The sequence below is a fragment of the Numenius arquata genome, chromosome 8 (genome assembly GCF_964106895.1).
Source record: "Numenius arquata chromosome 8, bNumArq3.hap1.1, whole genome shotgun sequence".
Lineage (NCBI taxonomy): Eukaryota > Metazoa > Chordata > Aves > Charadriiformes > Scolopacidae > Numenius > Numenius arquata.
The window spans coordinates 48,956,136-48,969,181 of record NC_133583.1 but is presented as its reverse complement, the minus strand read 5'-3'; the positions used below and the strand labels follow the sequence as shown (position 1 = coordinate 48,969,181).

Below are 13,046 nucleotides of genomic sequence, written 5' to 3'. Positions count from 1 at the left end.
AAGTAGTAGATGAATTTATATAAACCCATTAAAAATATATTTAAAACCCCAAGTGATTTCCTTTAAAAGTAAATTCTATACTAGCTAAAACAATATGGTATCAGGGACAAGCTATTAATATTCTCAATAGCTATGACCAACAAGCTTTGCTTACAAAATTAAACACACAAACAACATGACCTAATTTCTCTTCCACTTCAAAATCAGCTTCCTTCTACCCTAATACAAATGACTCTACCACAGAATTTTAACATTTCACTCACTCACACACAGTGCGGGCAGGAATGACTTAAGAACTGTATCTAAACATCTCATATAAACATCTCATCTAAGCATCTCTGCACGTTTGAGCAGAATATGAGAGTCACTTATGAAACATAACAATAAACCAAGGAGTAGGTAATTAGAAAAATAAATACATATAAAAAATATTCCTCTAAGAATAGAGAACTCGAATGAAAACATCAGCAATTCCCTCCAACCTGCTGTCCTGATGCACATGCAATTTTGATTTTCTATTTAACAGATACACTTGAGAGTCACTGAGGTGACTATCATACCTGTTCAACCAAATAACATATACTTCCCAAACTGTTTTCTATAAAGCTAACTCAAGAGTCAGGAATTCATACAATATTGTAACAGAGCCTTTAAAAAATAGGTAATGACATTTAATACCTTTTATTAGCTTTACAGTTACAGTTGTCCACTTCAGTGTCTGAATCATGTAGTTACTCATGGCCCCTGTTGTTGCAAATTATTATGTATCAACTTTTTTCATGAAAATGCTTTCTGACATTTAATACTACAAGTGTATGTTTGTTCAGTGCAAAATGTACCCTACAGTATACTAAAATCAGGTAAGCTCTATTCACTACTACACTACTTCAGTAAACTTTCTATTCCCTTATTGCTAAAACAAAGACAAGCCTAATGATGAATTCCACATGTATTATAGAAAAGATCCAGAGGTTACTGAGTTAATGCAAATTTTTCAATTGACTGCACTGGTAAGTGGGTAAGGCTTCAAGTGAAGGGAAGTAAACAGCCTCAAGGCAAAATACAGGCTTTGCACCGTCAAATATTTAAGTTTCTACCTAGACATTTAACTGCTCCCTCCCCATGAAAAGGGGTAGTATTTGAAAACATAAAATACAGCCATACATTCTGAAGTGTGAAATAAAAATACTGACCTTGTTTAAAAACAGCAGGATACAATTCTGTTATGAATTTATTATTATTTAAATCTGTCTGCAAGTTTGTAGGCAACTAAGACCAAAAATTTTTGTTAAATAGGCCATTAATATTGAAACAGTAGTGGAATATTTTCACTATTGGAAACGTGCTCCGGTTTCTTCTAAACAAAGAAACTTTGCATAAAGCAAGACAAATAATCGGGCTATTCCTGAACAGGCAAAAAACTAACTTCAGAAATAACTTACAAAAGTAGTGAAGACACATTAAAATTGGTCTGAGACAATACCACAGTTCAGACTGTTACAGGCTTACAGGAATCATCATATGTAGAATTAAGATCTTTACTAAGTTTTTACAAATAGCATCCGATGACTGCCTAACTGGGCTGGGCAACCTCAGTCCGTGCTCAGGGGGACAGAGAGAGCACTGCTTACACAGCAGCCTGCCCTGCCGGCTCCAGAGACACGGAACACAGGCAGCTGCTGACCTCTTTGGTGTAGATGCAGCTGTAACAACACAGAGAGTTTCATAATACCTAGGGAGATGATTTAACCTGAAAAAAACAGCCTTTTTCTATCAGCAGGTGACAAAACTTCTATACAAGACTCTGGAGTTAACTCTAGTCACAGTAACAGAGGCTCAGTAATGTGCACAAAAATTTGCGTCTAAGATGATGTTAAATAAATACCTGCCTTTCTTTTCTTGAGCCATTTTACCTCATTTACTCAGACTGTATTTAAGTGACTGCTTTTCCAAATGAAATTGAAAGAAAATAATAATTTCATTTAAAACACCTACATACACAGCAGGAAAAAAAGCAACCAAATGTTGGTGATTTAGATGAAGAGCTAATTTAACTGTGATTCACATGTGTAAAGTGGGGGAAGAAATCATCTTAATGAGGTGGCCTTAAATAATTAAGTCTGAATGGAAAGATAAGAAATTACATTTGGGGAGAAATAATAAACAAAACAAGAAGTCCAATTATTTTCCCCATTAAAACATTCACGTGACCTCACTGAATCAATCACAGACTTGAAGATAAATGGTTCAGAAGCAATACTTCTGGTCTTCATGGAAATACATAAAATATTACAAGAACGTCAGGATCATTCAAACATGTCATGTGATGTTGATCTGTACAGCACTATTATCATGAAATAGTTCAAAAGAGAAAAAGGGTTTTTTTGAGGGAACTGTTCAGACAAAAAGATTTCCTGGTACTTTTTTTTGCATCTCCACTGAAGAAATATATCAAGTTGGAGCTATTTACTTTAACTTCTATATTCAGTTTTTATGTTTGAAGATATTCTGAAGCCCAGGAATAAGAGTGCAATTTTATCAAATAAATACCAGAAGTATTGAAATGCATGAAAATGTGCATTTTCAGGTCTTACATTGCCAAGAAAAAAAATTAAAATGCTAATCCTGAAACACATAGTTGGCATATTCCACATTCAGGTACTTCAGATTTGTTGCAGTACTGCACTCTCTCCAAACCACTGAACATCCTTTTAAATTCCAACATGACTTTTTAACCGACTGTATTATATTGTTTCCATACGTTAAGTTTTGAACCACTGCTGTTTTCACAGGCTTGTACAGGCTTTTAGTTCTCTGGCCCTACGTGACTGTAATAAAGCCAAGTTTCTCTCTGAAAAAGCAGTAAGTTAAATAACAACGCACACGTTGAGCACTTTGAAGTCTCTGTTCTGGCTTCTTAGTTTCAAACAGTAACGTAATACTTCAGCCACATTAAGCAAAAGACACGGCACGCAAAATTTCCAAGCTAAAATTTTTACTATCCCATCTTGCAAGGTTCTTTGTAAATAAGCACAGCAATTATGATTCAAACTACCTCCTGCAGTTGCACGAACATTCTCCACAGCTGAAAAAGCCTAATGAAGGTAAGTAGTAACTGGAACCTTGCTCACTCGTCTGCTGCAAAGCTGGCTCCATCCTTCAATGAGGCAATCAAAGAGCAACCATCTCTAAATTATTTAGCTACAGTTACACAATTTTCTCTGAAAGATCTGTGAGGAATTACCAAGGAAAATTATCTCACATCTTCTGCCAAAACAAAACAAACTCAAACACCTAAAAACGCGTAATTTGAATAAATGCACAGTCAGTCATATCCCTATGCTGACTGAAAGTTTACTTTTCTCAGTTCTAATTACTAAATTGTTAGCACATACAAAACCTGAAGCAGTTTTCTTTGTAGGAAAACTTTCATTCCACAGAATGTAATTCTGTGTTTCCACAACCCTAGTATTGAAACACTCTTGTAATTTCTTAAAGTATGTTAAATGCCAGGAATCTTCCAGATGAACACTTAAATTAGAAACTGATGCTGAAAAACCTTGATTAAAATGGGGTTTCGAGGGATCGATATTTAAGAAAGGAAAGCCACTTCTTAAAGATTGATGCTGATCAGTAGGGATTCCAGCTGATCCAGTTGTTCTGCTGCAGTGACAACTACTTCACTCTTTTGGATTGCTCTATAAAATAATTATCACATAGCAGAGCTGTATTTCTGGAAGTCCTGCCATAAGCAATTAGTGATTACACTATTCATTTCCATGAACCTTGTTCTAAGAGTTGTTAGGGACACAGCAGCCTCCTTGTCTGTGTAAGGCTTGGAAAAAGCAGAGCTAGTACCTTAATGAGACACATTTCCACTTAGATCTAGTTTTCTGAGACCTACTTACAAGATGCCTTTTTTCCCCCCCCATTCTTTCCATCCTGTGATAACACTATTTACAGAGTTACATCACAGATTTTATTTTCTTTACACCAAGAACTAACAACGAGCTTTGGAAAGTCCTATATATAATTGGAGTATATGTGCCTTAAGAATAGCACATTTCTTAAGTTTACTTTATTTTTTGTACTAAATGACTTAACACTAGCCTGTACAAGAGGCCACGTCATTCAGCATTTTTAAAGCAATTCATTTCAGTATTACAATAGAAGCCAATCAGTCACAGAGGCCAGTCCCTCCGTGGTTTCTCAAGGTTTCTTCTCTAAAAACAAGGCCCCTACAAAGTCTTAATGCTCAAACATTTAAGAACACACAAGGAAATTTTCTGCCATCAGTCTTATCCATAAAAAAATAAGAAATTTCATCTTAAGTATCTTTATCCAAAGTAAATTTACAAACAAACTTGAAATTTGTAAGAGGTATTTCAAAACACTACTCTGCACTATTTGTCGGACTTCCCTTACCTAATATTCCAACTTAATTATAATGCATTTTCTCACCTTTAAGGCTAGAGACTCTGAAACAGTTGTATTACTTCTACTCTCCCCTCAAATGAAAATAAATGGGAGGTCACTCTCCAAAGTTTAGCCCTTATTTCACCTTTTTCAACCTTACATTATCACCTCTGAAGTAATGATATAATGAACACTCTCATATTTACTTATATATATAAACTCATGCAACTTTGAAAGCCTCCAAGTTTCACATAGTATTCAGACAATCTTACACACACAGCTAAATATTTATTACTTGCCTATATCATGAACCATATACAGACTTAAACCACTTGCACTGTTATCACAATGATAATTTTCCCTTCTTTAAATATTTATCATATTGTTAGATCACTAATGCAGCTCTATTCAGTATTTTTTAAAGTTGACAATATATAAAAGTTTTATAAAGCTAGCAGGTGATAAAGGTGACACTTAATAACAATGGAAAACCGTAGCATGAAGCTATTTGCAATTTAGATAATAAAATCAGCATACAGAGTGCCCTGTAATTTATTGTCTGGATGCTCATAGAAATCACTTGAAAGAAAAAAGAGACCTTGTCAACTATACTGGCCTTACAATCATCACTTGGTACCTTGCAAAGGCGTGTACTTTGATACCTAGTTAAAAAGAAGTGACTTATCCTCTCTTGACTGACAAAATGCTGTGCAGCTGGTGGTCATCACTTTCCACTCCCAAAACTGCGCTTCTACAGTTGCATGAATATGTATCACAGTATGATAAAAAGTACAGTAACATCAATTTGGGGGATTAGAAGGTAAAAATGTGTGTGCTACAACTTAAATTTTATATTAGAAATATTATGTCTTCTGCAGGTAGGATTTGTTTTAAATGAAGGAGTATACACTTTTCATAACAAAGCATGGCTTAAATATATATGTAGAAAAAATATCTACCTTAAAGCAAACTTGTTTTTTGTATTTCCAAGAGCTGTGACACAAAATCAGTACATAACAGGAGGATTTGAGCAAGTCTTTGTTTTATTGCCATCTACTGGCACTCTAGCAAAGTACAGATTAAAAGATGCTCTACACCTAGTCATCTGGATTTTTTTTTCATCACTCCAGATTTTGGTCTACTAACAGTGATTCAGAAAAAAATCCCTTATTAGATGCTAAGCTAAGAAATTACTGGATATTGTACATGTTATATTGTAAAACTGCAAATTACTGTAGGAAAAGGGAAACCCCAGGCAGTAATAGATTGGCTTCCTGGGGAATTCTTTAAGTCAGATCAAACAGAATCTTCTCATTTCAAAGAAGTGAGTGTTTTGTTTTGTTTGGGGTTTGTTTCTTTGTTTCAGTTCAGAAATATCAGATAATGCTCCCAGCTTTTAAGCTTGGCCTTAAATCTTTGCCAGTGTCATGATACAGTCATTTTGACACTGTAGAGTTTCTTGCAAATTACTCTGATGTGCATCTGAGATTTAAAAAGATGAGTTACTGCACTAGTGAAGAGTGCTGGGATTCCACGCTACATTTGTAGAACACACACGACAGCAAGGAGGAAGCAGAAGAGACTGATGAAGAGTGACTCTTCTTTGATGTCCTTCCAGAAACAGAAAAGAGTTTAAGGGCATAATCAATAATGGCATATATCAACTCTGTCAGGACTTAGAAAAGCACCTTTACCTGAAGAAAGCAGCATCTGGTAGGTTTTTCCTTACCTAATGCTTAGATACTGTGATACTATGATAATCTACTTATATAGCCAATTCTGCAACTCATTATGAAATTGTTTTCCACTCCAGCTTAACCTCTTTACATATATTGCAATTTACTGTACCTTATCCATATTTAATATTCGTGCTTCAGACTTCTTTTAGAAGACTTCTGAGATAAGTAAATAATTAAACTGCATCTCCATTTTATACATGAAACAACTGAAGTATACATTAAGTGTCTTCTCTTTACCGTACCAGTAGCAGAACAAAAACTGCCATTTCCGAATGCCAGCCTCAGGCTACAATACACACCTATTTAAACCAAAACAGAACTAAGCTGAAAAACACATTTAAAAAAAACCAAAACAAACCAAAACAACAAACCTAAACCAAAACAAAACCCTACTGCAGTGTTTTACCTGGATGCAAAAGAGCAATTTTCCACTCTAATTTCACCTTTTTTCTTACTTTCACAGCTCCAGTCTTTGTATTTCAAGCACCTGAACAGTATTTATTGGTTATGAACTTGTGGTGTCCCTTTCTTTCTTAAATCCTTAACTCTGCCCCAGAAACAGAACGCCCACTCATCAATTTCTATAGGCTTCACTCTCGTCAAGAGCTGTCCACTGCACTCGGCAGGATTTAATATTAGCTGTACAAAAGCACCTTTATCAAATATCCACATTTCAAGTTTTCACAAGCAAGTTTTCAAAATTTTTAGTAGCATTAAGCCCCTGTGCCTCTGAACAAACATGTAACATTTCAGTCTTGTCAACATGAAAGGTTAAAATACCATCCACCAGTCTTCCCCCAGTTAACACATTTTAATATAGACTTTTGATCTTCCTTTAACAGCACTTTTGAAAAGTATTTGCCTGCAGGACAGTGATGTTTAGTAGGGAAGAAGATACAGGTCCCTGTCATTCCTCTATTTTCAAGGCTTGGAGTGACATGAGGAAATTGCAGTAAAATTGTTTTCCTCACAAAGGGCACAGACAGTCTGACAGCACATCCCCAACTCCTTCTTCTCCCTTATCATCATCCCTAATGAGAATGCTCCCAATTCCTTTACTGAGAGAAAGTATCACAGATTCCTCCAGTATGTCCACTTACGATACTCTTCTCTAAAAAGACGCTGGGGAAAGCAACTATTCAGAACAGGCTTTCTTCCAGAGACAAAATAGGAACAACCCATGTCACCATGAAACTGAACCAACTGTATAGCAATCCTCCAAAAACAATCTGAGAAAGCTGACAACATGGATTACTGAACTCCTTCAATTCACCCTACGTTAGTTTATGCAGGTTTTCACTATTACCCAAGGAAGAATCCCCGCCCCCCGCCAATTATTCAGGTGTATATTCTTGCCATAGGAACAAATGAACATATTCCCTCGAGTATTTTTGGTACAGTAATATCTGAAGACTATAACTGGATTACAAGAACAAGATATGCCATCACTAGAAGCTGAATGTTCTAACAACAATACAGAGAATTATTCACTCAATCTTTTTGGATAAAGAAGGAGAAGAAAAGTTAGAAGTAAGGAAGAAAATGAGCAAAATGTATTATTTTATTAGCATTCACCATGGACAAGCACAGATGGTCCTTGGCTTAGGAAGCATAGAACTTTCAAAGGTTGTTATACAAAACAGCACATCTTCACCTTGAACTACGCAAAACAAAATAAAGATGTGCAATGGAAAATTAAAAATCACCTGGCTATTCCTACCAAGAACAAAATTTAAAGGAAAGCCAAAAGTAGGATCTTTCCTCCTCTCAAAATAGTATATATGTACTTTCTAGTACCAAAGAAACACTTATCTTGATTAGAACTTATTGCTGAGACTAAAACAAGCATTAATATGTACTCTCGTACCATTCCTTTCTAAAAGATACTCCCAGTCAGTTTTGTAGTTCATGATGAAGAGACTGTCAAAACTTAATGTAAGACCAGGACAAATACTCAAGACTGGTAATGGAGTTATCATTTCAAGCCAAGTTAAAATTGAAGAGTAAAGACATGCACATTCTCACAGCAAATGCCAGTCACTATGTACTTGTTTTCTTGGTGGCACCATTGTGCTTACTATTATTTAGTAAAATACTTGTACATCCCCACCAAGTAGGTGATTATGTTAACATACTTTATTCCTTGTCCCACCAGACATACTTTATACTGGTGTAACTGGTATAACAAAAGCATTAGTGGTAAACTGTGGTTAAGTGTCCCTTGTGTGCATAGCCAAAATCACAGCCAGAGCCTTACTCTCTACACAGCTGTGCTGGGTGAATACATTACTACCCCATCTTTTCTTGGGTTATCCCTCTTTTTTAAAATCAGCACCATGAATTGCCTATGATATTTGATTTTTTTTTAAACTCTCATTTCCTACACCTCAAAACCATTTTTATTATTTACTAATTCTTAATTTTCCAGTTTAGATTAATTTACTAACGAGGATCCTAAAAAAAGGTAAGCATTTCCAAATGATCAAGCAGAAGAATCAGTTTCTACCTTTTTCTGTTTTAAAAATAGTAAGTGGTGTTTGGGAATTTTTTTTAAATTTGTGCATTTTTCCCCCATGATTTTTAATCCATGTTGATCAAAGCAGTTGGAAAGACAAGCTGAGTATGCTGAGTACGCTCTCTAAAAAGTGGCTGGAAAGGGAGAGAGACCATAACTGCTGTCTCCAGAAGAGAAAGGCAAACAAACTGTTACTCTGCACATCCTCTGGTCAGTCCATCCGCACACCCACCCACATGTGCCACCGAGGCAGCCAGGAGGGAAGCAGGGAAGCAGCTCTGGGCTGCACAGCTCACCCTCTCTCTTCCAGGACAGGATGCTGCAACAGAGAACTCTTGGAGGTGAGAGCACAGGCAGAGAAAGAAAAGCAGGTATCAGGCAAATCACAAGAGAAGAGAATTCAAGGACACAAATTCAAAAGAAATCAAGCTGTTTTCCACAGGATGCACTATTTAACTGAGGACTGCACTGTGTTTGCTAGCGCTGCTCACTAGCATTGGGCTGTGGTTGACAGCACGGTAACTATGGTCAGAGAAAGAAAAATGAATTCGACAAATCTACTTGACATTTCATGGCTCCTAGAGTAAGCCTATTACTAGACAGAGAAAAGGAGATGCAGCGCATGCCCAAGGCATTATCCCTTGCAAATTAAGAACTGTATTATTTAGTGTTTATTGAATAGTTAATGTAATTATAAAATACGATTCTATGATTACAAAGAAACTCTTAACTAAACCTTAATCTTTAGTCCCGCAATAGTTTTGTGTCTCATAACTTTTCCATTGATAAGTATATAGAAAAAGAAATCATCTTCTAAAACATGATAAAATAATAATGCTGGCAGTATACAATTCTCAAAATACTTAATATTTGACACTACTGTAAAATATAACAAGGATTTAATTAATTAATGTTAGTTGTATATCCATTACACTATCACGTTTTAATAACACAATGATCAGAAACTCGTATTAGTTCTGTTCTATTTCTATTTTGCAGATGAACTAGTAGCAGCATTCAACTTCTACACGAAATGAAATTTTTAGTTAAAGCTGATTTAATCTTTTGTTACTTACTAAGAACACAGACCAATCTACGAGACAGTAGAAGCTACTCTCTGAAAAAACGTACCAATTTTCCCTATGTTTAAGTTTTACATTAATAGGTAGCTTAGGAAAAATATCACTGTATGCCACACACACTTGTGTGGACCAAAGGAAGACTTAAAACACATTGTAATCTAATATATATGTCATATATGCATTTAAAAAACATTATTAACTTCTACTATTCTTCAACACTAAAAACGTAGACTTCATCAATTCTTTTATGTTGATGATATATTCTGGATAGTACTCAGAGGTTACGTGTCTACAAAATAATTGCTGTCTTGTAACATTCTTGATCCCAGTATGGATTAAAACTGCTGCTACAAAAAGCAACTTGATTTACTTGATTTATATCAATTCTCTTTATTCCTTAAAATGAAGCAACTTAACAACCAAAGTCTCCTCAGACCAAAATACATGCCTCAGAGGAAAATGAGACAAAGGTGTCCTTAAAAATAATACAGGAGGGTAATTTATTCTATAGTATTAGCTACTCATAGCTACATGACATCGCGACAAAGGAATGTTAGATCACCTGACTTATCTGTACATTAAAATAAATCAATACTGTATGATAAATTTGACCTCAATTCTGAGACATACATCTGAACACAGGGGAATACATTACAAAACTGACGTAATATTTTTATTCTTCCTATACATCAAGACTGACAAGGAGATTTTACCTTAAAATATATTAATGAAAAGTAGAGTAATTTTTAATACTGTCATCCAGTATAGGAAAAAACATGGTGTAGATAAAATTTAGAAGTTCACCTTAGTGAAAAAGCCTGCTACAGGATTACGTTAGAGTTAGACTTTAAGAAGATTCTGTTTAAGGCAGCTGTCAAATAATTGGTATGGCAAGGTTCACCAGACCCTATTCTAACAAGTCAAGTGCAGTAAAATGAATTATAGAGAGCTGTTTTAATCTGATTCATTAGGCAGAAACATTTATGACTGAATAAAATACAAAATCTGTACCACAGGAAATGCCACACATCTCTCTTTTCTTTCTCAGATTCATATAAAATTAAAAGTGCATCCAAAGACATTAACAGTATTACTATGAATTGTGAATTAAATACTAAGTCTCATTGTACTATCCCACATAGTCCTGTCTTTTTCCAAGGCATTTGCAACAATACAGCCCGCCGTTAAGAATTCACAAGACTGGGTTTTAAGAGATGCATTAAAATATTTCATTTTAATCTGTTTTCAGTTTAAATGTCAGTACAGCTATTATGATTTTAAATATTATAAAGTAACAAATGAAACCAAAGATATATGAAAATACTTATTTACTGAATATGCAAGGTCCTAACTCCTGCAACTGCACTGCCTGTGGGCAAGTGGTCACGCATAATTCTTGTGTTTCAGTGGGCTTACCTACAGGCTTAAGTGGTCCCTATAAAGGTAATCACAATTTACAGGCTCCTAGAAATACACTGTATAATGCACTATATGCACTTGAAAACTCAATTCCTCAACTGCATTTTCATCTAGAACTCAAAGCGAAGTGTTAAACAAAAATTTTCCCTCATGCAACCTAATACCTACCAAACACTACAAATCTCCAAAGGGAATAAGTAGAGAAGAAGAAAAAAAGAAAAAGGGCACTAAACGAAACACTGGGCAAGGGGGGAAAATGTACTGAGAATAAAATGGTGCATAAGATAGAAAATTTAAGTAAGGTACTGCACTGTAAGCAAGAATTAAACTATAAAAAGATACAGAAAAGAGGTATGAGAAACTCTTAAGAAGAGACATATGCAGAACACTAAGCACAGCATAAAAAAAATAAGCAGTGTAAAAAGATTTAAATCAATAAGTTCAGTTTTGATGAAAATATCTCAAGAGAAAATGCAAACGTTTCTGAGCTAGAATATATAAGCAAAATTCTAAAATATGCATCAAATCATATTTTTCTGGGGGGAATCATAATGCACAACAATTCAACTTGTGTGTATAATAACAGAAAAAATTAAGAACAATTTACGATTATACAACCCCCCAAATCAGTCTGTTATTTTCTACATGAATGTCTATTCGAGATAAAATTTCTGTTTAGAGATCTCAGATCTGTTTTTGTAGGAGGGATCTATTTTATTACAGAGGTTGTGGAACATCCATCATTTCAGTTTTCTCTTTGAGTAATAATATTCCACATAATTTGTTTTCTGTGATGATTATTTTTCCTATTATATAATCCATTTTCCCAGACATATTCATATATGAATGTTGTTTAAACATGGCAACATTCAAAAAGCAACAAAATTCATACAATAATACCACAATATACATTTAGTTGTTTTCCTTACAGCAAGTCTTATCAAGAGCTGTTGAAGGTTTCCACATATTCATATTTTATCAATGTTAAAATCATTTCTTGGAGAGTGAAAATCAGCAGTAGGAATGTGTATGTCATCAAGCTATGTAATATAACAAGAAATAATGTAAGTTTACAGACATATCAAACTGCTTCTGCAACACAGAGGAACACAGCTTTTTTTCCCCACTGTGGAACATCCAAAGAATGGTACTAATGGCTTCTTGGAGAAACGCCTCCTCAACCCAGCCAAGATGCTAATGCCTCTCTGAATTTGCTTTTAAAAGAGAATAGAAATATAAACCAGAGAAAAAAAATCATCCATAAAGACAAGTTTAATCACAAACTGATGAAGGACAGAAAAACAAAGATGTGCACCATTTGAAGATCTGATCAGCAGAAAACCAGCATATTTTGCTTAGCCAGAAACATCACAGACAAAGCAAATAGCTTTTACCTGACAGCATGGGAACCCTGGAATTCTTTGCCTCTGACTAATCAGGGAAAACATTTCTGCTAAAACATTATTTTTTTTTAGTTCAACATTTTAGAAAGTAAGCACAAAATGAGATTAAACAAGGGTATAATTAAGACATATTCAAGAACTGTAACAAATTAATTAGGAGTATCCTCTAACGAACTTTGGTATTTTTAAAATTTGAAAAAGGATGTAGTGTACTGCATTTGATTAAGTCTTGAACAACAAAGTTATGGATAAAGGACAACTGCACTCAAATATCAAAAAGCAGACTTAAGTTCTTTAGAAGGATCCTGTTATCATGAGGAACCATCAGAATACTAGATTTATTTTCTTGCAAACATAAACAACAACAAAAAAGACTGCCCATAACTTTCCAACTATATCAGCATTTTTTAAAAGGAAAAAAAAGTCCAGCTAACACTACCTTCAGTAGAATGCTTCCCTTCCAAAAAGTAGA

At 34.8% G+C, this 13,046-nt stretch overlaps 1 protein-coding gene across 1 annotated transcript in view; it reads right to left on the bottom strand.

Moving 5' to 3' along the window:
• The window catches only part of ZZZ3 (zinc finger ZZ-type containing 3), a 35,712-nt gene that overhangs the window by 16,802 nt on the left and 5,864 nt on the right, over positions 1 to 13,046 (bottom strand). The gene's annotated exons all lie outside the window — the stretch shown is intronic.